At 36.7% G+C, this 26,315-nt stretch overlaps 1 pseudogene; it reads right to left on the minus strand.

Moving 5' to 3' along the window:
- Positions 1–329: 329 nt before the first annotated feature.
- Positions 330–26,315, minus strand: part of LOC149570415 (autophagy-related protein 16-like) — a 194,776-nt pseudogene continuing 168,790 nt past the window's right edge.

Consider the following 26,315-nt stretch of genomic DNA (forward strand, 5'->3'; position numbering starts at 1 on the left):
ATCACCATCAGCACGACGTTTCCTATCAATTTCTCACTATCTTCCTTACTCCCTTTGTTCCATATTTGTTAGTTTTGTATGGTATATTGCAAAATTGAGGACTTTGAGAGCGGACTCTACATCCTATTTTAATACCTAAGCAAAGCATGTTGGAAAATAGTGAAATTTGTCAAATGATGAAAAGCCTTCTCATGTTTCAATCTCATGCACATCACTCCAGAAGTATTGTTGGAAAGCAGAAAGAAATTATCAGATAAATCAACTTCCACAAGATTTCAAGGAGAATAACTCAATGCAACCAATAAACCCATATCAAATTATGCTTAAAACTAAAATACCTGATCTTTTAAGTTTCGAATAACTTCAATCAGCAACTTATCAGTGGCAACTGTCCTCACCCTCCTTATGAATGTATCTTTGCTAGTTCTTCTTGCCTGACAATTATAGGCAGTGTATAGATCTAGTCTTATGTGCATTTTCTCTTGAAACTATAACACTACCTCAATGACAATAGAAAATTTGATAAACAGTGATCTACCTTGTACACATTGTATTGATGTTCCAATAATTTTATTTTAGCCGTGGGAAGAAACTTTCTGATGATAGACAATAACTCCATAAATGATATGTTCCCCATGCTGGGATCTCGCACAGGTTCTCTTCTAGGTGCCTCTACCTTATATTGGTTTTCTTTGTATGTGTTTGTGCATGGCTCCTAGAAACCAATTAAGAAAGTTCATGCTCAATAAGCCACCTATGGGAAAGCTCTTACAAAAAATAAGTATGTGACACATATTAATCAACATAATTATGAAATTAGACTGTTTCAGATTACCATCTCATAAACAGAAAATCCATTAGCCACATGAGCATCACTCCTCGCATTTTTGCAAACATCAGAAGCAGATTCACTTGCTCCCAATCCATTTGAACAAGCTGTAACATTCAAAACACATTATTACTTTGGGTAAACAAAACATACAACTGTCCAGATTGTAGATTGCTTAGCATAATTAAGATGGTATTAAAAAGCATAATTCAATAATACCAAAAGACTGGTGAGGAGGCCCCAGTGCAAGACTCACCAAGGAATCTATTGATGAAAGGGCATTCTGACAGGGTGGTTCTCGTAATGCTACCTGGTTTGGTGGATTGTAAGAAATGTTTCCATAAGAAAGTTGGTTGGTGGTTGTCATTTGTAAAGGTTGACCTCCATATTTTGCAATTGATCTCTCACTGAAACCAAAATTTGTTGAGACACCTACCAAATCTCAAGACATTTTAGCAGATCAAAAATTTCAAAAAACTTATGAACTAGTATGTGTAAATTCTAAATTTCAATGTATAAAAAATTATATCACTTCATCTATGTCATCGATTTTATTGACCTACCACCTCCAGTCAACCTAGCATTAGCTGAAGCTTGAGCAAGTTGCATCCCAACTGGTTCAGAACTTCCTGAAGCTTGCTAGCTATAAGCATTAGCGTATTGTATGGTGGGTAAGGAAGATTCTTGGCAAGAACTACTACCTTTCTTGTTTGACTTTAGATTAAGCAATGCCTTCCCATCATATTCTACAATAGACAGCCAGTTATCGTATGCTTTCTTCACTAATGCATCAATAGGTAGAAGGAATTTTGGCCCCCCTATTGTAATTTCCTTTCCAACCTCTAAAATGATTGATTGTTGGAGAAATCGTAACTCATAAGAGGATGATAAGGAGACATGAATAGGGAGGGTAGACACAAGTTGAAATGTCCCTTTTCTGATTTTAAATGATATTTCAAACCTCTAATCAGATCTTTAAGATCAAACAACCAATGTTTCAAAGATCCACCAATTTCTCAATAAACCCCAAATCGGGTATGTCGGAAATAGAGCCAAAAGCTTCACAGCTTCACATATTATTAATAAATTTGAAAGTGGACATTTTTATAGAAATTTCAGCAGCATAACAACCTACAGAATGACATTTCTAGATCTGTATAATATTTACACAATAGCTCCCAAATGGAGGACAAGAAACAATGCTCATCGAGCTCCCGAAAACAACACAAAATAGCCGGAAACACCCCAAAAACACTAATAATCTATCAAAGAAGTATAATCATAGCCAAATAAATATATTCAGCTATATTTTAACATCTTAATGTTTGATATACAGCAGCAACCCAAACTGATATGAAATACTCAACCAGAAACACCAAACTCTTACAAAAAACACACCCGAAAACTCACAAATTTGCACTGTTCAGCACAAAGGGAAACTCTACATGAGCATGCACATGGAATAGCTTCAAACTCCCATTCTTAGCCTTCTTGGAAACCTGCAAACTCCCATTCTTGGGTCTCCTTCTCCACAAGTTTGGCAGCCTCTGAAGAACAACAAAGAAATGTGCAAAAATCAAGTTCTGGAATGAGCCCAAAATGCCTCCAAACTCCTTAAAAGAGGGCATAACCCTAACTCACGTCCAAGAGGGGTTAATAAAACATATTTTAATAATAATTTTTATTTATTAGTCCATTAACTTCCAAATATTATCCCTTTTTTCTGAAACTTCACCTTTTTGGGCCTGCCTGCCTAGAAAAGATTATTATTTTTAATTATTTGAAAAGGGGACATGACAAGTCCTCCCCTTCCAAATATTGCTTGTCCTCAAGAAATGTCTGAAAAATAAACCAATCAATCCACCTGGATCCCAAATGTAGTCATGAACTATACTATTATCAATTAACACAAGCTCTTGCAATATCCTCTGCAATATAACCAAGAGGAATCCATAATCAAATTGACAATTACTGCTCAACCAAACTCCAAAGTCACAACTTCCACAGTCAGAAACCCACGAGACACAAACTCTTAGAACATCAAAACCCAAGTAAAGTGGACAAATCAAACTACCAACACCATAAATACCATCAACGCATTCCACTGGCCTATATAGAATGTACAATCCAACTCTGCAACAATGGTGAATGCTCCCGAATGAAACTGTACCAAGTATGGAGAATCCACACACTGTACAACTCCTGCAATCAACACAACTCTGTAGATCACCGACCACTGTCTCATAACCATAACTCCCATGCACCCCTAATGGTGAAAAGCCATCACAAGATAAACAAAAAGAATTGGAACCCAAACCAAATTTTCCTGCCATCAACTCCTCAACACAAGGATCAAATGCTAACTGATGTACATACCTTGCAATATAATGTTGATAACAAAAAACCAACCTCAGTCAACAGCTCACCATGAACAAGTGATACAACCCACTGTGACTGATCACCAGCTAAGTCAGGAGATGTCATAGCCAAAGGAGTAGAATCAATAACAACACCTGCTGAAGCATCACTCCGAAACTCCTGCTCTAAGTCATGTATTATCAAGCTATCAACTGCAGAACCTATCGCCATGTCGTGCCCATCACAACTCTCATCTCGAGGCATCAAACTATCCCATAACTGATGATAAGCACTAGGAACCAAAGTACATCTCTGTATCATCATCTCATCAACATGGTCATCAAAGGTAAATTGACGAGCATACCTCACAATGTAATGCTGATAGAATGCGCCAATCTCAGTCACTGGCTCAGACTGCAATCCAAATGTAACTAATTGCAATCGATCACTAACCAAGTTAGAACTGACTACTACCTCTAAAGACATCGCCAAGGTAGTAGTATTACTAGCAAGAACCATGCCAACTATCGGCTCACCAACATCACACATGGTCTTTGATACGACATATCTAGTCTTCGTGCCATTAGTGCTAGAGGTCACCACCATGTCAGGCATACCACAACAGTCTGCTACAGCACCCAACTCATTTGAACCTGACTCTAGTGGGGATGAACCCGATATGCCAATGTTAGTATCAAGGATGGATGCATCCCCATCTCCGCTATCTTTGACAATCTCAACCATGGACATCCTCAGATCATCAGACACCACAGCTTGTGACTGTATAGAATCTAGTAAAGACTGTAGTTGCTCTAACTCCATGGTCACCTTAGCCAAATGAAACTGTGACTCCTTGAAAGCCAACTATGTACTCTCAAGAATCTCAGAAGTCACCTCAAGCTGCTCAGTAAGCTCACTCACCTCATCTTCATTGGCCAACAATGCATCATATGATGTACTGCCCCACTCCATAAGATAATCTCTGTCGGCTACCAACTGCATATAATCTTGTCTCAAAATCTGGATAGCCTCCCATAAAGAGTAGAACTCTGTCAAGGAAATATAATTGCCTCCCTGCTCATCACTAGTAGGAGAACCCCATCCATAAACTGCTAACAATTGACGAGCAACATCGAAATGTTGGCAAGCAATAGCAATGTCTCGCTCACTAACTCTCAACTGATTAGACACATGATGGCACTGGCTTGACTGTCTCCTACAAACCTCCTCTGATGCACTGTCTAAAGGAGTATCCTCAAAATTACTAGTCTCTAGAGTATTACCATCCATATCTTGTGAATCAACTCTAAAGCTCATATCAACATACAGAATATCAAAAACTGTAGCACTGCTGTCCAACTCCTTTGTACCCAAGGAAACTAAGTCTTCAAAACTGCCCACTACATCCTCCTAGATGTCATCAATGCCAATATGATCTTGGGACTCATCTATACACACTGCCAAATATGAAAGATCATCAACACATTCCAGCAAGTATGGTCGACTGGATATATGAACAAAGCCCAACACCGGTGTATAAAAACTAATACCAACATTGGATAAGCTGCTGGCACAAGAAAAGACAACACCGTGCAATCTACTAATCAAATCCATGATAGCACCCAAAAAAAACACTGCTACCAAAAAGTGTTAAAGATCTCCAGTCAATTGAATCCCAAATGCCAATATAACAATCTTGAGTCCATATCTGTAAACTAGAATCAACTGGTAATTCAAGAAAACTCCTCACTTGAGTAATATGACCAATACCAACTAACTCCACATACCTGTCATGATGAGATAATGAAGTCACAATACTGTCTTTGTTCACTTTCAGCTAGCTGGACAAATCATGTGAAGTACTACTTGCCTCAACCTCATGTGATGAAGCATCTAACTATGCCTAGTACTCTTTCTCAACAAAGTCATGAATGCTCAATGTCTGCTCATCTCTACCAGGTATCTCACCATCATGCACAACAACATCCTCGTAATCATCATCTAAACCCACTACCTCCTGTGGCAGAGTAGAATCTGAGACCTCTTCCTGGCTATAAGCTAGTTTCTCAAACTCATGCAAGTTCTTGGTAATTGTGTCATCTGCCCTATGAGAAAATTTTCCAAATAGAAATCCAGTCAACTTATCCACCTTAGCTGGGTCAGACAAGATGTCATTCATCATACGGTGGTGTTCAACCAACTGTTCAGACATGCCATGGCTTATTTTCCTAAGTTTATCTTGAATGTCTAAATAACCATCCTTTCTACTATTCTAACTCTGGATATCAATTGTCCAAGATCGTGTCGTCTGAGACTCTGTACTATACCTGTCCATTCTGGATAAAGTAGAGTGTAACCCCAATAGGTTATAACTTCTTCAAACACCAAGAACTAACATGCAATTGATTAGAAGTAGCATGCAACCATATATTTTGACATGCAGCTCATTAGAAGCAACATGCAACCACAAAATTCACCAAGAACTAACATGCAAATGATTAGAAGTAGCATGCAACCATAGATTTTGACATGCAACTGATTAGAAGCAACATGCAACCATAAATTATGACATGCAAGATTTGGGTAGTTGTCAAAACTGACATGCAAACTTCTACAAACCCTCAGGCTGGCAAGATCATAGCTATGATACCACTGAAATGTCCCTTTTTTGATTTTAAATGATATTTCAAGCCTCTAATCAGATCTTTAAGATCAAACAACCAATGTTTCAAAGATCCACCAATTTCTCAATAAACCCCAAATCGAGTATGCCGAAAATAGAGCCAAAAGCTTCACAGCTTCACATATTATTAATAAATCTGAAAGTGGACATTTTTATAGAAATTTCAGCAGCATAACAGCCTACAAAATGACATTTCCAGATTTGTATAACATTTACACAATAGCTCCCAAATGGAGGACAAAAAACAATGCTCATCGAGCTCTCGAAAACAACACAAAATAGCCGAAAATACCACAAAAACACTAATAATCTATCAAAGAAGTATAATCATATCCAAATACATATATTTAGCTCTATTTTAACATCTTAATGTTGATATACAACAGCAACCCAAACTGATATGAAATACTCAGCTAGAAACACCAAACTCTTACAAAAAACACACCCGAAAACCCACAAATCTGCATTGTTCAGCACAAAGGCAAACTCTACATGAGCATGCACATGGAATAGCTTCAAAATCCCATTCTTAGCCTTCTTGAAAACCTGAAAACTCCCATTCTTGGGTCTCCTTCTCCACAGGTTTGGCAGCCTCTGAAGAACAACAAAGAAATGAGCAAAAATCAAGTTATGGAATGAGCCCAAAATGCCTCCAAACTCCTTAAAAGAGGGCATAACCCTAACTCACGTCCAAGAGGGGTTAATAAAACATATTTAATAATAATTTTCATTTATTAGTCCATTAGCTTCCAAAGATTATCCCCTTTTTTTGAAACTTCACCTTTTTGGGCCTGCCTGCCTAGAAAAGATTATTATTTTTAATTATTTGAAAAGGGGACATGACACAAGCACCCTACTAGGTAGAACACCCCGTGCTAGATGTTCAACATTTGTGTGACTTGGAGCCAAGAGGGAGTGTTCACTCTTGGGTTTAATTTGAGGATTTCTTTGGGCCAACCTATCATGCTCCCTTGTTCAAACCCTAAAGATTGAATACCAAAACTAAATAAGGTGAACTAAATAAGAGGGCACAAACAAGAATCCCTAGGTAGATGACCAAATGATGGATGTCCAATGGGTCTACCACTGGGCTTAAGAGGGTGTGTCTTCGCTCTTGGGCTTAATATGAGGATTTCTTGGGCCAACTTATCATGCTCTCTCATTAAAACCCTATTGATTTGATTAAGGTGACCTCAATAGGGAGGGCAAGGACAAGTATCCTACAAGGTAGACCACCGATGATAGATGTCCAATGTGACTAGCACTTAGGCCAAGGGGTATGATATATCCACTCTTGTGCTTGGTGTGAGGATTACTTTGAGGCAACCTATTGTGCTCCCTCATTCAAAACCTATTGCAATTAATAGAATAGCAACCTTAGGAACAAATGTCACTCCACATTAAATTGTCAGCACTATGAAGAGAAATAGAAAGGATACCAAATAACCAACATATGAGATAATTAAATTGAGTGAAAATCCACAATTGAAGGAACCTTGAAGACATTTATTGATCTTACTTTGCAAGAATAGCATAAGAAGTGACCTTATTTAAGAGATGATTGTTTGGAATAAAACTCACATCAATAATATGTAGCCTACCCCACACACTGTTTCTTCACAATATAAAGAACACACCTCTTTCACCAAACAAAATCACTTGATAGCTCATTCCTCACAACTCGATGATTATTCCTTTTTATGTGAGGTTCATACACAACATTGGGTCATTGCAATATTCTAGAATAAATAGAAGTCTCCAACAATTGGTGATGACATGAATATTGTTCACGATACGTAGGAATTATATTCTCCTTTACTCATAATCTCTGAGGAAAATAACAAGAGTTTTGAAATGCTGACAGACAGTTCATCATACTAGCCAGACCATACTATGTAGGGCACTACTCCCCTGTTGTAGCCTTTGTTACCCAAATTTTATTTAGAAATACCATCCACAATGCTATTTCAACAGGTAATACCCAATACTGTGTGCCCATTACGAATCCCATTGGGAAAACATCACTGCAAATATACAAGCAACCTCGCTAATTTGGGATATAGTTTTGCAAATGTCATTTCATTCACTCTTTAATATTTACAAATCAGGGCTCTGGAGGTGATCAATGTCCAAAAAATTATACATGACTTACGATCTATGACATCTAGCTTTTCTATTTTATTTAGCTTATTGTTTTGAAGGTAATGTGTCTCACTTCCCCTATGGTGCTTAACAGACTTTCTCATCCAAATAGTTTGCCTTTTTTGTCAAAACATAAGATTTTGCACTGAACATGCACCAAGGCCCAAGTACTTACAACTTTGACATTGGTGAGATAGTCTTTCCCAAGTAACCTTCATCTAGGTATCTAGCAAATAGGAGACAGAGTGCTGACATTTGTAGCATAGTGTCCATGTCCTTAAAGGAACCCAAAATTATGTGCATGTCCATGTATTGACTCAAAAAAAAATCATTATGTACGTACACATACTGATAACGACCAACATAGCTATAATAAGTAAACCACAACTAAGAATGCTAATAGCTAAACTGAGAGCCACTTGACGTTGCCAGGAATTTAAATATTTGGGAATGAGGAAGGATTCATACAGAAACCTAAATTCATGATCTATCTATGTATTGATGCATGAACACATATTTCTATGTATATAGAAGCACATCAAGGATAACATTTCCCAAATTGACAAGCCTATCAGTTTTGGCAGAACATCAAAAATCAAGGGATGAGGACAATCCTAAAGGAAACCCAAAATCAAAACATGCTCCTAGTCATCAACCTTCAAATAAAATAACCACCACATGTCTATATATCAGCAACAAAAAAACTAAAATGTCCAATAAGATAAGTACACTAAGACCAGAATACAAGTACCAAATTATACATTCACTTGGCTATAATTTTGATATCAAGAGAAGAGACACAATCTTTATTGATGCATGCATAATGCACACATTTTTATACAGATTTATGTGCACATTAAGAATTTAAAGACCAAAGTTAACAAACAATAGATTGTGATATTGCTATCAGGATTTAACTGTATAGTTTTTGAGTCAAACTCATTGAGGAACCTCTATAGTTAAGCACGCTCAAGTTGGAGTAGTACTAGGACGGGTGACCTCTTGAAAGTCCCAATGCTTCACCTCTATGAGAATCACCTAGATCCAATGAGTGCTAAGTGTTCCATTTATTCTCATGATAGATGGAATTGTGTGAATCACTACTCATGAAACATGGGTCAATGAGTTTGACTCAAAAACTACACAGTTAAATCCTGATAGCAAAATCACAAATTTGACTTACTATAGAAAATATCTCATACTTATTAAATAATAGATTGCATGGTCTACCACAATGTCAAATATCAAGGGATAAGGACAATCCTAATAGAATCCAAATCAACGCAATCAACCTATTTGCAACCTATTGAGATAATAATCATCCCATTGATACAAATATCAACAACCAGTATGTTACAATTGCCAATAAAATAAATGCAACATGAATATATATACATTGAAACTAGAATGTGAAATACCTATATTTCCCACACATAATAGGTCCCACACACATGCATAAATCAATAACCAGTCAATTAATCAAATCAGTAGAGCAAAAATAATTTCATGAAGTCTATGAATTTAAATACCTAAAGAAACAAGCTAGCCGACTGCCAGAACATCAAATGATACAAGGAAAAATCCTTACAAATATCCCAAGTCTATGGATACATCCATATACATATACACACAATAATTGGACCCGTTTGCACACATATTAAAAACCAAAAATCAAAACATAGACATACATGTTGAAAATTCAAACACTCAAATTAGTAGTGCAGATGACTTGTATATACGAGGAGTAATCCTTTTAAAAACCAAAATTGATGCACATATACATGTACCCATGCATATGCACAATAATCTTGCCACCTTACAATTACATTGAACTAAAAATTCAAACACGGGAAATGAATAGAGCAATTGACATATATGCTTGTACACACAAACTGAAGATCCAATAGCCAAAATAAATAAGGCAATTGACTGTGCCAGAACTCTAGATATCAGTGAATAAGAAACAAGCATTACATATACCCAAATCAACACTACATCCATCTTCAGCTATAAATGGATAATAAGCAATGCTTTTGAATACCCAAATCAACATGACATCCATGGAAATTTGTATAAATATCTAAACTGAATACATTCGAAAAACAATCAATCAGGCACCCACCTTCACATCATTTGTCTAAAAATATATGAACATGAAATATCCAATGAACAACCCAATTGGAATGTCAAATCCAAATCCAATAAGACTCAAAATAGTACTGAAAAACCCCATCACCCCAAGTTAGACTTCTTCAATTATAACTCAAATTCACAATATTTGTTATGTAAACAACAAAGAACACACAATTGATCCCAGATATTATGTTTCAAAATGAGAATATGTGGAAATTCTCAAGATTTTAATATTGCATACTTCTCAAACCCAATGTTACTATCCATTACTCTCAAGCATCTACCCAAATTGAAAGATAACAAACTCAAGGTTATTGTTGACCAGTACTCATCTATGCCTTTTTGTTTAGAATGGAATGAAATGTTTATAATGTAAGATATAAGACAAGATATGAGCCAATCATGCTAACCATTTGATAGAACACCTCCGCGAAGATCAACTTGAGTGTGATGAAGTGACCAATCGAGATGAAAAAATAACAGAAGTAAAGTCTTTAATGGACAGTGTATTTTAATACATGAAATATAATATGACTATTATCTACATAATGGTTAGTGAAGTCTTTTCTAATTATGTAGCCTTCCACCAACATACTCTTAAGAATATTAACCTTCCACCATAGATGATTTTTAATCTCTAGATAGAATTAAATGTACAATTATAGTAATAATTGTCATCTTACACACACAATAACAAAAACTGTTACCATACTAATTATTCAACCACAATCGATTCATGTAAGAATTAGGCCTTAGAACATTGGTAAAGAAAATGGTAAGAAATAAAACATGGTTAACTTTCGTTACTTAAAAATATTTTAAGTTCAGTCTCAAAATAAATAGGAGCTCCCATATCAAGTTGTTCAGATGGCGCCTCAGTGGCCCAGTATTTAACATCGCAGATAAGAATAAGGAATGACAAAGCAACAAAACCTAATAACCAATTTTTTAAATTCTTTTAATGAAACAAAGGATATACATTACGAGTAGACTATCCTCAAAAGTAGAGAGAATGTTGTTCAACTCTTGGCATACTGCTAAAACATAGAATCATCCCGTCAGATCATCATAAAGGTACTTTTTCAATACAGAGGGTAGATAAAAACATCCAAATTTTTAATTACTATCCCAAGATCTAGAATTCTCTTTGACTATGAAAATAACATCTACAAACTTAATATTTTCCAGCAAACTCTGCCATCTTTTATCAGCCATAATGTTCATGCCATTTTTGCAGAATTTAGATACTAGCTTGCAATTTTATATTCTATTTTTTGATGTAGTCACTCACAAGCCAGAGAAAAATACAATCCTCCATATTTTTCAATTTTTTTATTGTATAAGAATTTGAGTTTTCATTTCTTAAACTAATTTTATCGTGCTATTTTGAACTACATAGCCAGAAAATGACTTTTAACTTCCATAATATTTGACAATGTCTTTGCCATATTTCATTTTATGGGTAATTGTTTCCAGTAACGATAATTCATCTCTCAATCAACACAAGAAAAAATGTGGTTCAGGTTTGATACAAAAGCCATACACTTAGCACAACCATCTCTTCGAATAATCTTGATTCTAGATCATAGAGTGCACAAACATCCAAATAACTTACATAAGAGGATGGGTGTATGCGGAGGGTGGGGTTAATGGGCTGCCCATAGTGGTAGATTTAACCTAGGAGGATTCACATTTAGGTGGTATAACTATAAACACAAAAACCTATGAATTCCTTTTTGTAAACATGGACTTTTGAAGATGGTAGCCCTGAATCTGTTTTGCTGATATTGTATGAGTTAAAAGTTTGGATTTTAGAAACAAGTTGTCTTTGCAATGGTTATCATTGATATTTTGTCAACCTAAACAATGTGTCAACCACATCAGTAATATTTTGTTGCAAGGAAAAAACATATAACCTGATTATCATTTCCACCTAATGCAAGCTCTCGATTATCATACAACCATCTTAGCCCACATACCTGTGAACCAATATAAAAGTAGGCCATGACTTGATTTTCATTTGTAAACAATGTGATTGGGACTTAAATGCCACAATAAATGGAGATTTATATATACAAGAAATCTCCAGTCACTTTGTCAATATTATAGGTTTACCTTTGACTTGTGGCCTACAAGCTTGTTGACAAAGTCATCTTGAGCACGAATATCACGTTGAAGGATGTTTTGATCCCTACTTCCTAAAGATAATATGTTGGAACTATAAGCTAATGCCCCTACTCAAAACCTCACATTTTAACAAGATCTACTTCCCACAAAAACATGTCATCCAATAAATTTCTATTTTAGGCATTTCATTAAGTTTCTTGCATTGGTTTACAAGAGTTGTCAATGTCTCACCTAATATTTGTACAAAGAAAAATAGGATCAAAACATATTCCAGCTGTAGTAATTTCCACAAGTGGAACTTAAATGAAAGTTCAAGAGAAAACGAAGTTTACAATACACAAGTAAGGAAAACATTAATATTTCTGTGACTTTGCCAATTAGATGATTCCAACCCTTTTCTTATTCCTCAAACATCTATCAAGTTGTAATACATTCCAAAATATATTGTCCAAAGTTGCTCAAATTTCTTTATTTTGCCAAAATGACATGTAGTGCTTGCAAACAATATGTTATTCAATAGGGGCAACCGTATAATAGCTTTTAGTTCTTGAACTATGAAATGCAAATATAGCTAGCTGTTTCATTCTCACAAAACATATTCGACCCCTAGGTTTTATTTCAAAGAAAGAAACAGTAAGAAATTTGAAAAGACCCCCCAGATTAAACAATTATCCAACTGAGGGAAAACCACAATCCAGGAAATGAAATAATTGGCCCTGTTGAAATTGTCCATGCCACGTTTACTCTGGAAAGTAGCCAGAATTTTATTTGAAATAAATGTTGTTTTAGTATTAAAAATTCAGTCACAAAATATCCAAAATACATGAGGAAAAACTTGTGCAATCTTCCCTCCTATGTAACACACCCTCTAATATCAGAAATGTAAAAATAATTAAAAATTAAAAGCACTAGATAGCAAATATAATCATATAGTAATAAAATGAGTCAAAACCTAAGATCATGACAGTCCATCTACTAAGAAATCAATCTACGTCTATTATATTTGCAATCGCAACATCTGAAAATTGGGTACTTGACTATTTATTAAATTCTGTGAAACATAATTTGGAAAACAACATAATGCAACCCTAAAATTAATAGTACCATTAGAAGCGCTTACTTATGAATCCAATTCAAACAAGTATCCCAAACACCCATTGTGAATAGGTCATAGTGTTGTTGATTCCTCTTGGAGAACTAAAATTACACTCCTTCCAACAATTATGAGAGACTTGATTTAAGATTAATTCAGGATATTGGATGTAATTGTTGAGATAATGGGTGTTGCACACATTGCATAATATTGTTATTTTATTATTTTATTTTATTATGTAATGTTGTGCCTAGATGGACGTGCAACATGTAAAGATTCTCATGGAATATTCTGGATGAGTTGTATTGTAACATTGTGAAAATATTTCATGTAATTATTTAATATTGGGGGAAAAGAATTAAATGCCCAATATTAAATGTGGGGTCAGTGGGTTAGGTAGCACATGGTTTTAGCACATGGTTTATGTAATACCACTTGGTGGTTTTGTGGGACTTGCTACTATATAAGCAGCCACAAGGGTAGTTGTTGTAGAGAGAGAGTGACAAGGAGAAGACAAAAGGCAAGAGTCAAGCGAGACAAGGCTTGACAGGTTAGCCAAGGGAGAATTTGTGAAGGTTGAAAGCATGGCATGGGATGTGTGGATTCATGCTTGTTCACATAGTTTGCTCAGTTGTGGGTATGGCCATGAAGGCTTCCATGGTTGTATGGCAATGGTATTTTTGCTAAATAATACATGATGATGGATGCTTTTGGAGGCTGGGTTTTTCCCTCAATGAGGGTTTCCCAGGGTATATCTTGTGTCACATTTTGTGGGTATGTTGTCTATTCTCTTGCATGTGGATTTTAATTCCGTGTTTATTTCAGATCTATTATGGGTTATGTGGAAACGGTTATATTCTTTATTGCCAAGTTTCCTTACAAGTGGTATCAGAGCTATGGTTTTATTGTCTGTACCTCTGGATTGAATCCATGGGAATGCATGAGAGGATAAAAGAAAGGGCAAGATATATGAATGATTTATTGCAGATCTAAGGGTTTTGGGTTTGCTGTTATGATGGGATGTTAAAGATTTGGGCATGTGAAACTGTTGGACAAAATGATTTTTTTGGATGTTTCATTTAAAATGAGGGTTTTGGGGGGTAGCTTGTAGAAATGACCTCTTGGGTAAAAACAGACCTCACCATTGGATGCGGGTCGACATTTCCATAAATTTTGATATATAATATGCCCTAGTTTGGCCATGTTCAGAGGAAATGAAAGAGTTTTTTGGTTTTAGCCCATGATGGCCGTCAAATTTAATCCCGTCGGGATTTTCGTCACTGAAAAAAATAAAAAATGAAAAATCGTACTGCAAAATGGTAAAAAGACTGTCTTAGTAAAATGACCATAACTTTCTCTCAGAATATCAGATTTCAGAGTTCTTATAGGCGTTGGAAAGCTAATTCAGAGCACTACAAGATGGTGTAGGTTTGGTTCTATGATTTTGAAATTTTGTCAGGTTTTAAGAGGGCTAAATTTAGATGTTATTTATTTTGAGCACGGATTAGGGCATAACTTGGGCATACGGAGTCAGATTTTGGACTTCTAGTAGTCAACGGAAAGCTCTTGGAGAGCTCTACACATCGGTTCAGATTTGGTGTAGGTTTGGCATGATTTATTTGTTGATATATTGATCTAATTAGTTTATAGGTATATTTTGACTATGGTAACATTGTGAGTTTATGGCATTGGAGATTTAAGATTTGATGTCATTGTATACTCAGTTCATATTTTAGATTGGTCTCATGATGATATGGTTATCAGTGTTTGGTTTGGATATGCATGATGACTTGTTGGGTCTACAAGTTGTGCAGTGTTGTAAGCGGTCTATACTTACAGGTTGCATTTATAGCTTGGTTATGGGTTGTCTTTGCTCATTGATCTTTCATTATTGATGCATATTCAGATTGGTGGCTTGGATTTGGGTTGTCTATGCCCTAAGTCACATGATTTTATCTTCATGTAGAAGGGATGAGATGTTGTTACCAGGTACAGTCATGGTGGAGGATTGTGGTTGACTATGCTGACAGGTTGGACATATTGAGAGCCAGATGCTCAGTTCATGGATGTGATCATGGTGTCATGGATTTTGGCATGACATGATTGGTTATACAGGTACATCCTTGATGTTCATTAACTTGGATTTCTGATTCAGTTATGGTGGTATATCTTCTTGGTTGAGGATCATGGTTTTATTTGGTTTCTTTTGAGGAGCTCATGATGTGCACTTTGAGTTCTTTGATGGTTTGATGCCTTGGTTGATTCTCATGGTTAGAGGATGGGTTTTCATCATTATGTCATGGATAGCTTGGATACATGGTTTAGTGGGAGCTTGTGACAATGATGGGGTGACAGTGCAGGATTAGTTCCTGGTTTGGTTTGGATCTTCAAGTAGGAGATGGATTTTATGATGCCATAGGTGACTTGGTACCACAGTTGAGTGGGAGTTGTTGGCATTGATTTATTTATTGAGTGTTTGCAGATGTTGGAGGTTTGTCTTAGATCCTGTTGCTGCAGAAGCGTCTTTGACATTTGCATGGCGCACTTGTTATCTTCATGGTGTGTGAAGATGGTTAGATCTTGAGGACTCATGGAGTTCTTGGTTATCTTCATGGTATGTGGAGATGGTTCTTCATGGTATGTGGAGATGGTTTTCTTCATGGTGTGTGGAGATGGTTGCATCTTGAGGACTCACAGGGTTCTTGGCAAAGGTGTGGTTTATGCTTTTATTTGGCATGTTATCCTTGGTATGAGGATGGTTTCATTATTATGTCATGGTATACTCTTGATACGCGTTTAGAGTTGTGACATGTTATGATGTGTTCATATGGAGCATGTTATCTCTTTAGTTGAGATGGTTAGATCATGTTGTCATGTTTATGTTCCTGAGGCCATGGTTGGAACTTTGACATTGATCTTGGTTTAGTTTCTTGGTTTGAGTACACTGATCATAAGTTGGATACTTCATGATATTTCTATGTTGCATTTGGAGTTGGCATGGATTGATTGGTTACAGGTGCTCATGGATACTTAGAGATGGTGGTGACGCTGATTTCTCTTGGATTAGAGAAGTATTTGTTGGGACGGTTGATGGTTTCAGTAGGAAGTCAGAGGGGCAGTCACCTGATATGGACTTGAGAGGAGATTGTTCTTAGATGAGTCTTGGTTGGAGACTTGGGTATCTTGATGAGCATTCTCATTCCCCACTCTTAGTCTACTCGACGGTTTGCTACTTGAGAGGTATAGCCCATTGTTTTCTCTCAGTTGCATTATATTTATGCTTGTCTTTCATGGATATCGATCTTGAGCTATGGTACATGAGTTAGTTCTGGAGGGTTCATTTGAGAGATGGTTTAGCATTGGTTATCTCCATGTGCATATGTTGTTATGCTAGTTGAATTTGGGAGATGGTTTTATATTGGGCATTTTCCTTGGATTAGGAATGGTTATTCCTTGGTTTAGGAATGGGTTTATTGAGTTTGATCTTCTTGTGAGAGGCTTACATCCATAATTAGTTATATGGTACGATTTGGGTGTTGTTGAGGCTTCTTGTTGAGGTTTTATGGAGGAGATCATACTTGCACAGTTTACATCTAGAGGTGTGTGTAGAAGGACATGATACAGGTTATGATTTGCATGGTTTTTTCTCTGATCTTGGTTATCTTCCTAGATGTTCAGTTTTGCTTACATTGGATTTGAGATTGGTTGGAGATTGTGATCACTGGTTTGTGCCCATGTATGTCATGTGAGAGATGACATGGTTATTTCTTTATCTCTTTCCTTTGTTGGTTGTGAAGAATTTGGGAGAGCATTGGAGACTTGTTATGAGAGTTGTTCTTGTAGGATATTAGTTTATGTATTGTGGATGTCCTTGATACTACATGGATTCACTTCTTTGAGATGTTGTGAGTGGATTTGTTATAGATTTGACATTATCTTTTGCAGTGGGAGCTTCTTGATATATATGTGGCAGGTATTGCTCTTAAGGATTGTGATTGCAGGTTGTAGATTGGATATGTCGGTGATATAAGATTCACTTGTTATACCTTTGAGGTATGGATAGTTGGATGGGTTGGCACTTTGCTGTGGGTGCTATTTCAGCTATGGATATTTTTTTTGACAACTACGAATACATGTGATTACCTTTGGATCGGGTTTTTTATGCTTGGAATTTCAGTTGGTACAAGATTTTATGATCTTCTAATGTGACAGGTTGGGTGGCTTTCTCTTTGGATGGCTTCTATGTATGTCCAGTGGCAGTGGCATAATAGGAGGTGAGATCATTCATGTTTGAGATGCTGGATACTGTGATTTTGTTGCGGGTACCAGGATGGAGCACTTGGTTTATTTTGATCCACGATGGTGGATGTGCTGGGAGGAATTGTTCCCTGTTCATTGATGTGGCTACAGATTGACCCTATGCAATGTATACAACAAGTGGCAGATTGTTGAGATAATGGGTGTTGCACACATTGCATAATATTGTTATTTTATTATGTAATGTTGTGCCTAGAAGGACGTGCAACATGTAAAGATTCCCATGGAATATTCTTGATGAGTTGTATTGTAACATTGTGAAAATATTTCATGTAATTATTTAATATTGGGGGAAAAGAATTAAATGCCCAATATTAAATGTGGGGTTAGTGGGTTAGGTAGCACATTGTTTTAGCACATGGTTTATGTAATACCACTTGGTGGTTTTGTGGGACTTGCTACTATATAAGTAGCCACAAGGGTAGTTGTTGTAGAGAGAGAGTGACAAGGAGAAGACAAAAGGCAAGAGTCAAGTGAGACAAGGCTTGACAGGTTAGCCAAGGGAGCATTTGTGAAGGTTGAAAGCATGGCATGGGATGTGTGGATTCATGCTTGTTCACATAGTTTTCTCAGTTGTGGCTATGGCCATGAAGGCTTCCATGGTTGTATGGCAATGGTATTTTTGCTGAATAATACATGATGATGGATGCTTTTGGAGGCTGGTTTTTTCCCTCAATGAGAGTTTCCCAGGGTATATCTTGTGTCACATTTTGTGGGTATGTTGTCTATTCTCTTGCATGTGGATTTTAATTCCGTTTTTATTTCAGATCTATTATGGGTTATGTGAAAATGGTTATATTCTTTATTGCCAAGTTTCCTTACAGTAATCCCCTCATGAATTTATAAAGTGAATTATAGTAGGAGGAGACACCGAACAAGGCATATTTAAAGAGGAAATAAACAAAATGTTGACGGATTTAATCAATGCCTCCAAAGCTAATAAATTGGGTTTTAGATCCGCTCTGATCCAAGCTAATGCCCCTACTCTGACCCTCTATGGCTCGAACCTTTTTGCACCGAGCAACATCCTCTTCAGAATATCAAGTTTCTAACTCCAACCGTGAGCAACCTAGGGCAGAACTAGGGCAAGTGTATCAAGTTTCCAACTCCAACAAAATGAAAATGATCCCGTGCACGCGAAAAATAACAAATAGGAAATGTTTTTGTTTTTCACATTTTAGCCTTGTGTTGGTCAAAATTTTGACCAACACATTCCGACCTACATGTGTTGGTCGAAATTTTGACCAACGCGGGGCTAAAATGTGAAGAAAAGAAATTTTTGCCTTCTACATTCCGACCAACCTAATCTTTTTTAGTTGATGGTCAAAATTTTTGGTAGAAAAATGAGGTCAACTGTAGTAGTGTTTATTTTCAGATCTTAATTAATTTAATCTCTGCAATTATTTTTTTGAATTTCTATTTTCAAAAAAAAATTTGCCCAGTCAAGCTAGTAGAGAATTTTTTTTTTGTAGAACCGGGTAGTGATACCTCGGCCTTGTGAGGAATATTTCTATTTGTTTCAAGGAATATTCCAGTTCATTAATCGACAAACAGAGCATTTAAATTCGAGGGTCATACCACATATATCTAGTGGCATAACCTGATAATTAAATCTAAGCAATAACCAACCGGCAAAGACAACCACTTTTGGTAGCCTCGTTGTTTTCTTTTACCACTATGGGCTTTCACTTATAAATTGCATTGAGTCTGCACTTCCCACTAATGTGGGATTAAACCAAGACTCTTGGTGCTCGCCAAACCATGCTCCAACGGTCGTATTTCAAATTTTGGTTGTCGCATAATCCATTTTGAAGCTGTTGCAATCAGTACCTGACTCCCAGATATGTGGCATGCAGAGATTCAGCCACACGTTAACATGTCTGCAGTGAATCTAGGTAGCCCCACACCATGCAACAATTTTTTATTAGTTTACCTCTATGCTTAGTACATGTGGAACCCCTGTACAGTTGTCATGCCACATCTGCCTACAATCAGCTGACACGTCAGTAGGTTGATGCAACATAATGCCACCTCAACCACCAATTATCACTACACATTAGTGAATAGTCAGTATTGCCATACCTTAACACGTCAGATATTTCTGTACAATTTTGTATGAGCTGATGTCATCATAGGGCAAGGGTACACTGACATCATTAGTTTCTGAGCTTAAATTTGACGGTTGTCTGAATGTCACCCAGGGGTAAATTTGAGCTACTATGATGGTCGTATGACTATTAAATTTAACCCCATCTTTTGCTGATACAACCCCTCTCCAGATTAATTTTTGATTTTGCAGTCTGACTTTAGGAAGTCATATCTTAGTCATCCAGACTCCAAATTAGGTGTGATTTTTTTTGAAATTGGGTAAAATTTCCTAAATTTTTTAGTGGTGCAACTCTTTTTTGGTTTTGGTGCATAGATTTGTCAAAAATTGTATCTTTTGATGACTGTACCTATCTAATCCTGCATTTTCCAACTTCAAATGCTCTGTACGAGCTCATCTAGACACGAAAACAGGTTCTATTTTTTTGAAAGTGTGTTATTTTTTGTCTACTTTCCAGATCTACAATTATATTATAGGGTTGTGTGGACAAAAGTGTTACTTTCAGAATTAGTTCCTTTTTTGCATTGTAATACCTTGATATATCTTCAGAATTGTTGTATATCTGAGATAAATTGTAATGTTCTAGTTTTGAACTCCATAAGGAGGTTGTAAAAAGACAAAATTAGAAGTTGTCTAAGGCCAAAATTGGCAAGTGGTCATTGTAATCACACTACATATATTGTGCCAAAAGCATCTTTTTTGGGGGGTTTCTTAATTGAGTGAAAAGGGGGGGTGCTCTTGGTATTGTGTTCCTCTTTTTTCTACAGTTTTCTTTCATTTTTTGCATCATAGAAAATTTTAAGTTTCCAAAATTAACTCCACATAAATATGCTACATGGTCCATTAAAATGCGGTGTCATTTAATGCATAAAGGAGTTTCTCAATATGTAGACGGTACCCTTCCTAAACCAACAGCTGATCAAGTATTTGCCAATGAAATCACTGATTGGCAAACGATGGATAGGAAAGCCCTATGTGATATTTTTTGGGAGGTTGGTGACAAGATCATGTATCAGATTCAGAAGTCTCATACATCCAAGGAAGCTTGGGATACCCTCCAAAACCTATATGGGAAAGTGTCTGAAGAGGATGTTTTCAAAATTGAAGATGAGCTTGTCTCCTTAGATCCAAAGACATTTGATTCCATACAGGATTTTATCATAAAGGTGAATGAATTAAGAATGAAACTAGATGATTGTGGGAGTCCTATTAAAGATGATAGGTTAATCTATCTCATTCATAATAAGCTGCCATTTGAGTACTCCACATTTGTTTCTACTTATAACACCTCAAAGACTACTTTAGGGTCCGCCTATCAGAAAATCTCTTTTGGTGATTATGTTGATCTGTTGGATAAAGAAGAAAAGAAGTTGAAATCAATGGGGATTCTCAATTCACCTAAGTCAAAGGCATTGGTGGCCAATAATGAGGGTTCTCAACATTCAACTGGTCAATCTTCAAATAAAGGAAAGGGCAAGAATAAGAAGTGGAAGAATAAATTAGAGGATGTAGAAAAGACAACACCACAATAAAATCAACAAGGCAAGTCTTCAAATTTAAATAAGAAGGGGGACAATAATAAGAACAAGAAAAAGTGTGCTTATTGCAATAAATTGGGTCATGAAGAACATGAGTGTTATCATAAAAAGAGTGATGAGTTGACCAACATCATGAAGAAACATAATGTTTCACTGCCTACTGCTTACAAGGAGAAAGGATCTTCTTCATATTCAAAGGGTAGAGGGCAAGCACTCATGGAAAATAAAAATTCTTCAATGGAATGGATCCTTGACTCTGGTGCCTCATTTCATATGGGTTTTTCAAAAGGAGATTTTTCTTCTTTGAAGTAGTCTAAGTACCGCACATCTCTATAGGAGATGATACAAAAATGGAAGTTAAAGGGAAAGGAAATGTGGAGATGGAAAATGGACAGTTCAAAGATGTTCTTTATGTTCCCAACCTAAGTTCTAACCTCCTCTCAATTTACCAAATCACTCACCTTGGAGATGGTCACAAAGTTGAGTTCCTTCCTAACTCAGTAAAGGTGCACACTCTAAAAGATGATTCAGTGGTTGTAGTGGGGAAAGTTAATCATGACAAAAGGTTTTATTATTTCTCCCACTTTGTGCCCAAGTCTCCTTCACAAGCCTTGTTGACTCAATCCAATTCACACATCTAATTATGGCATGAGCAATTTGGTCATCTTGCCTTCCACTATCTTCAACAACTTTGCTCAAACAAAATGGTCAAAGGTCTACCTACAATCAACTTTTCCATTGTTGAATGTTCAACAGGTTTAGTGGATATGCATCTAGAGGAGAAGTTACATGAAGGGAAGTCTTCAAGAGGACCAGTTGTTCTTCAGTTGGTTCACATGGTACTAGTAGGTCCTTTTGCAGTGACATCAGTCAGCCAGGGTCACTACATACTTACTTTCATTGATGACTTTTAATGCTACACTTGGGTCTACTTTCTTCATCACAAGAATGAAGTGTTAGACAAGTTTCTAGCCTCCAAGACTCACGTTGAACAGAAATTGAGGAAAGCCATCAAAGTTCTAAGGATGGACAATGAAACCAGATATGTGAACAAAAGACTTAAAGACTTTTGCAAACTTAAGGGTATTGATCTTCAGAATCCACCACCATTTGGTCTGTACAAGACATATGTTGCAGCATTGAGGATTAGAACTCTTAAATCTATGGCAAGTTGCATGATACAAGCCAAGTCTCTAGATCCATCACTTGAAGTCAAAACAATCAACAGTGCCGCTCACATACTTAATAGGTCTCCTCATAATGCCTTAGATGGTAAGACTCCTTTTGAGGCATGGTGTAGTAGAAAACCAGTTGTGAGTCACTTCAGAGTCTTCGGTTGTCCAGCATGGGCAAACATATCATCTAAGGGATGCAAGGCACCAACACCTAGGCCTTGTACTTTCATCAGCTATGAAGAAGGTGTGAAGGCATATAGACTTATGGATCTTGAGACACATGAGATCTTTGTGGAGAAGGATGTACACTTTAAGGAAAGTTCACCCAACTTATCCTCTAATCCTCTTCACATATCATACATTGTGGAAATTGATAGTGACACCAACGATAGTACTTCAACAGATTCAAATATGTGGAGTTCTATCAAAAGTTGTAGCAAGAGGTCATGACATCAGCACATTCGATATGCATATATTGCCACAATGATAGGTCCAACAAAGCAGGGTACACCCAGTCTTCCAGCTCCAGCACTAGAGGATGACTACATAGAAGATATTTCAAGTTTATTTGTGGAGTCATACATAGTGGATTTGGGGGACATCATTAATGATATACATCTTCTCTTTGATGGAGAAGATCCTTCTATAGTTGTTGCAAGGGCTCACTTTGACCCTATGTCCATTCTCTACATGATCGATCTTCATAGGTTGATGTGATTGTGGATACTTATGTACAATAGTTGCAGGACGTCTCTTTATCAATAGAGGAGATAATATATTCTTTGGGATAGGTTCTACATTCTTCCTTCATAGGGACAATTGAGCAGGTTTCAAAGACATCAGTGTAAGAATTTGATATAGCTTTGATACCATGTAAGAATTTGATATAGCTCTAATACCATGTAACAATTTGCCTTAGGGAAAGATTCACCCAATATCAAAGAACTCAAACACAAGCACAATTGTAGACCAAAAAGATTATGATTAATATATCAGAGTATGTCCTCATACATTGCTCTGTATTGTATGTACAAACACACTAGGAGTGCTTGTATATAAAGGCCTCTTAGGAAGCACCTAGAAAGTCTCTAGAAAGAGCTAGGAGATAAGATAAGCATGACAACTAAGCACACATCTTATCCATCATCCTAGATGATAGGATAAGAATGATGAGGTGTATCTCAAGTGGAGATGTTGTAGACACCATGTGCTTAATTAGTGTGCTAACTATTGTGTTGTAGATACCATGTGCATAAAAGAGGTGTGAACTCCTATGTTGTCAACATGACAACTCACAAAAGTGCACATACTCCTAGGTGAGTAATAAATAAATATTAAACTAATGCATTAACCTAAGTAAACTTAAGTAAGTGTAAATAGTGAATAATTATTTACACCAACACCTCCCCTTAAGTGCAACTTAGGGGAATGCAGTTAAGTTCACAAGAACTAGGATGAAATGCATAATGGGTCCCGACTACTAGGCCATGTTAGGTACCCATGTACATAATGAAAATGCAGTCTCTCATAAAGCAAAGAAAGAGGGAAAACCTCATGGGAAAAACCCTCCCCCAAAAAGAGAGATGAAAAGAGGATGCATGGATGGATGGAGTAATCAAGAACCCCCCATTATGACATACATCGAGTATATACAAAAGTGAAATAGGAGAAGGACAAAACCCCATAAGAGGAAGAAGTCCCCCCCCCCCCCCCCCAAAAAAAAAGGAGAAGGAGATGAGGTAGTCCTGCCCCCCTAAAGGAAGTGTGCCAATGAATGAGAAATGCTTTGATGTAGAAGTTGATCGATGACCATTGAATGATGTTCCTCCCCTTTGGAAGAAACAATGGCAATGGTACTGGTGAGATGCTTTCCTTGGGTGTGGAAAGAATCTTGATGATGAAAGGTGTCTTTGAAACTTGTTCTAGTGTCCTTGTGTTGATACCAATGGTGGCTCTTTCCAAAAAAATTGAGAAGAAGTGTAGATCTAGCAAGGATTGATGTAGAACCTATTTCAAAGAACCAACAGTCTCCTCAAATGACAAAGAGACCTTCGACAATTGTTGTACATAAGTATCCATAATCACATCAGCCTTTAAAGACTGATCATGTAGAGAATGGACATGAGGGTCAAAGTGGTCCCTCACAACAACTATAAAAGGATCATCCTTAGCAAAGACAAGTGATATATCATCAAAGAAGTCCTCCAAATATGTTGTGTATGACTCCATGAACAAGCCTAAAATGTCTACCAAGAAGTCATCATTTGAGGCAGGTACTAGAAGACAAAGTGTACCCTACTATGTTGAAGTACATGAATTTGTCACTGTGGCAATGGATGAAGAATTTGCCTCAAAGAGAAGATGAATATCATCAAGGATGCCTCCCACATCTTCAATGTGAGACTCCATGAATAGGTCGACGATGGTGGGAAGGAAGTCATTGCATGAAGGTAAAGTAGGAAGACATAAAGGGTCCTACTGCACTAAATCTGAAGTTGGAACAAGATTAGTAGGAGCAACAAGAGCATCTAGAGGTGTGATCTTATTTGGAGTTGAAGAAACCATAGTTGGAGTGACTGGATGTAGAATGTCCTCTGGAGATGGAGGAACACATGGATCTCCATATGCTTCCCAAATAGACATCCAACTATCATAAGGAAAACTTGTCATTCTAAGAGGAGCAAAAGATTCCTTACTCATACTATTATACAAAAAGCAATGAAAGTGCACAAGAAGTGTCCAATTAAATGTGGTAGCAATGAATAGGGATAAGGAAGCAATTCTTGATAGTCTCTTACATGATCAAGTATCAAATAACTCCATTTGTGATAGTTCCTTGTTGTCAACTGTGGTCTAATACTAGACTGACATATCTGACAAGACTCCATGAGATTAATCAATGAACAACCACACCCCCCCCAACCAATGTATGATTTAGGCACTTGGTAGCCCCTTGCCAATTTAGGGCCTATTTATGAAAGTAGTATTTCTATCCACAGAACCTATAATATGATTACAAATCTAGAAAGTAGACAAAAATATATGCACTTTAAAAAAAAAAGGAACCTGATTTAGAGTCCAAATGAGCTCATACTAAGCATTTTAAGTGGCAAAAATTGGGATTTGCAAGTTGTAGAAAAATTTAGGAACAAAGATCTCAAACTACTTGCACCAATGTGTAGATCACAAAATTCTACCCCAAAACAAAAAAGAAGTTTGCAAAAAGGAGTCCGTATGAGGGAGATATCGTTGTTTGAAAATTGCTGCTGTAATTATTTTTCCTGAATCACTATCGTACCTTCAAAAATCAAATGACTCTAGATTTTGCCTTAGATGTCTAATTTGGATGAAACAAAATTTGATTTGGGGTTTTTTTGACCTTCTGAATGTGATGCAAATATCTGATTTGCACCAGCAAGCACCAATCTTCACTTACAAAAAATCTCTCCTATGGCTGATTTTTTTTTACAAAATAATGTAGATTTGAAAAAAATAGCAGAGATGTAGATGAAAAAAAAGTAGATCTGAAAATTAAATGTACAGATCTAAAATGATCATACCAATTTTGTAAATTAGTCCTTCGCGTGCTAGTTTGCAAAAAAAAATTGCCTCAATTTTGACTATGCCTAGGGTAGGAAAAATTATAGTCAAAATTCACCAAATCGACGCACCAGATGCAATGGCAAGGTCTGCTTTGGCTCTAGATGCTCCCAATGATTGTGATACTTCAAATTTGAGCCGAGGTGCTGAAGCAAGAAGATGGTCTCGAACGACTATATGAAGAGAAATTCCCAAGAGCTCTGATACCATGTA

This window comes from Cupressus sempervirens, chromosome 3 (genome assembly GCF_028749045.1).
Source record: "Cupressus sempervirens isolate cs-2001-9-10 chromosome 3, ASM2874904v1, whole genome shotgun sequence".
Classification (NCBI taxonomy): Eukaryota; Viridiplantae; Streptophyta; class Pinopsida; order Cupressales; family Cupressaceae; genus Cupressus; species Cupressus sempervirens.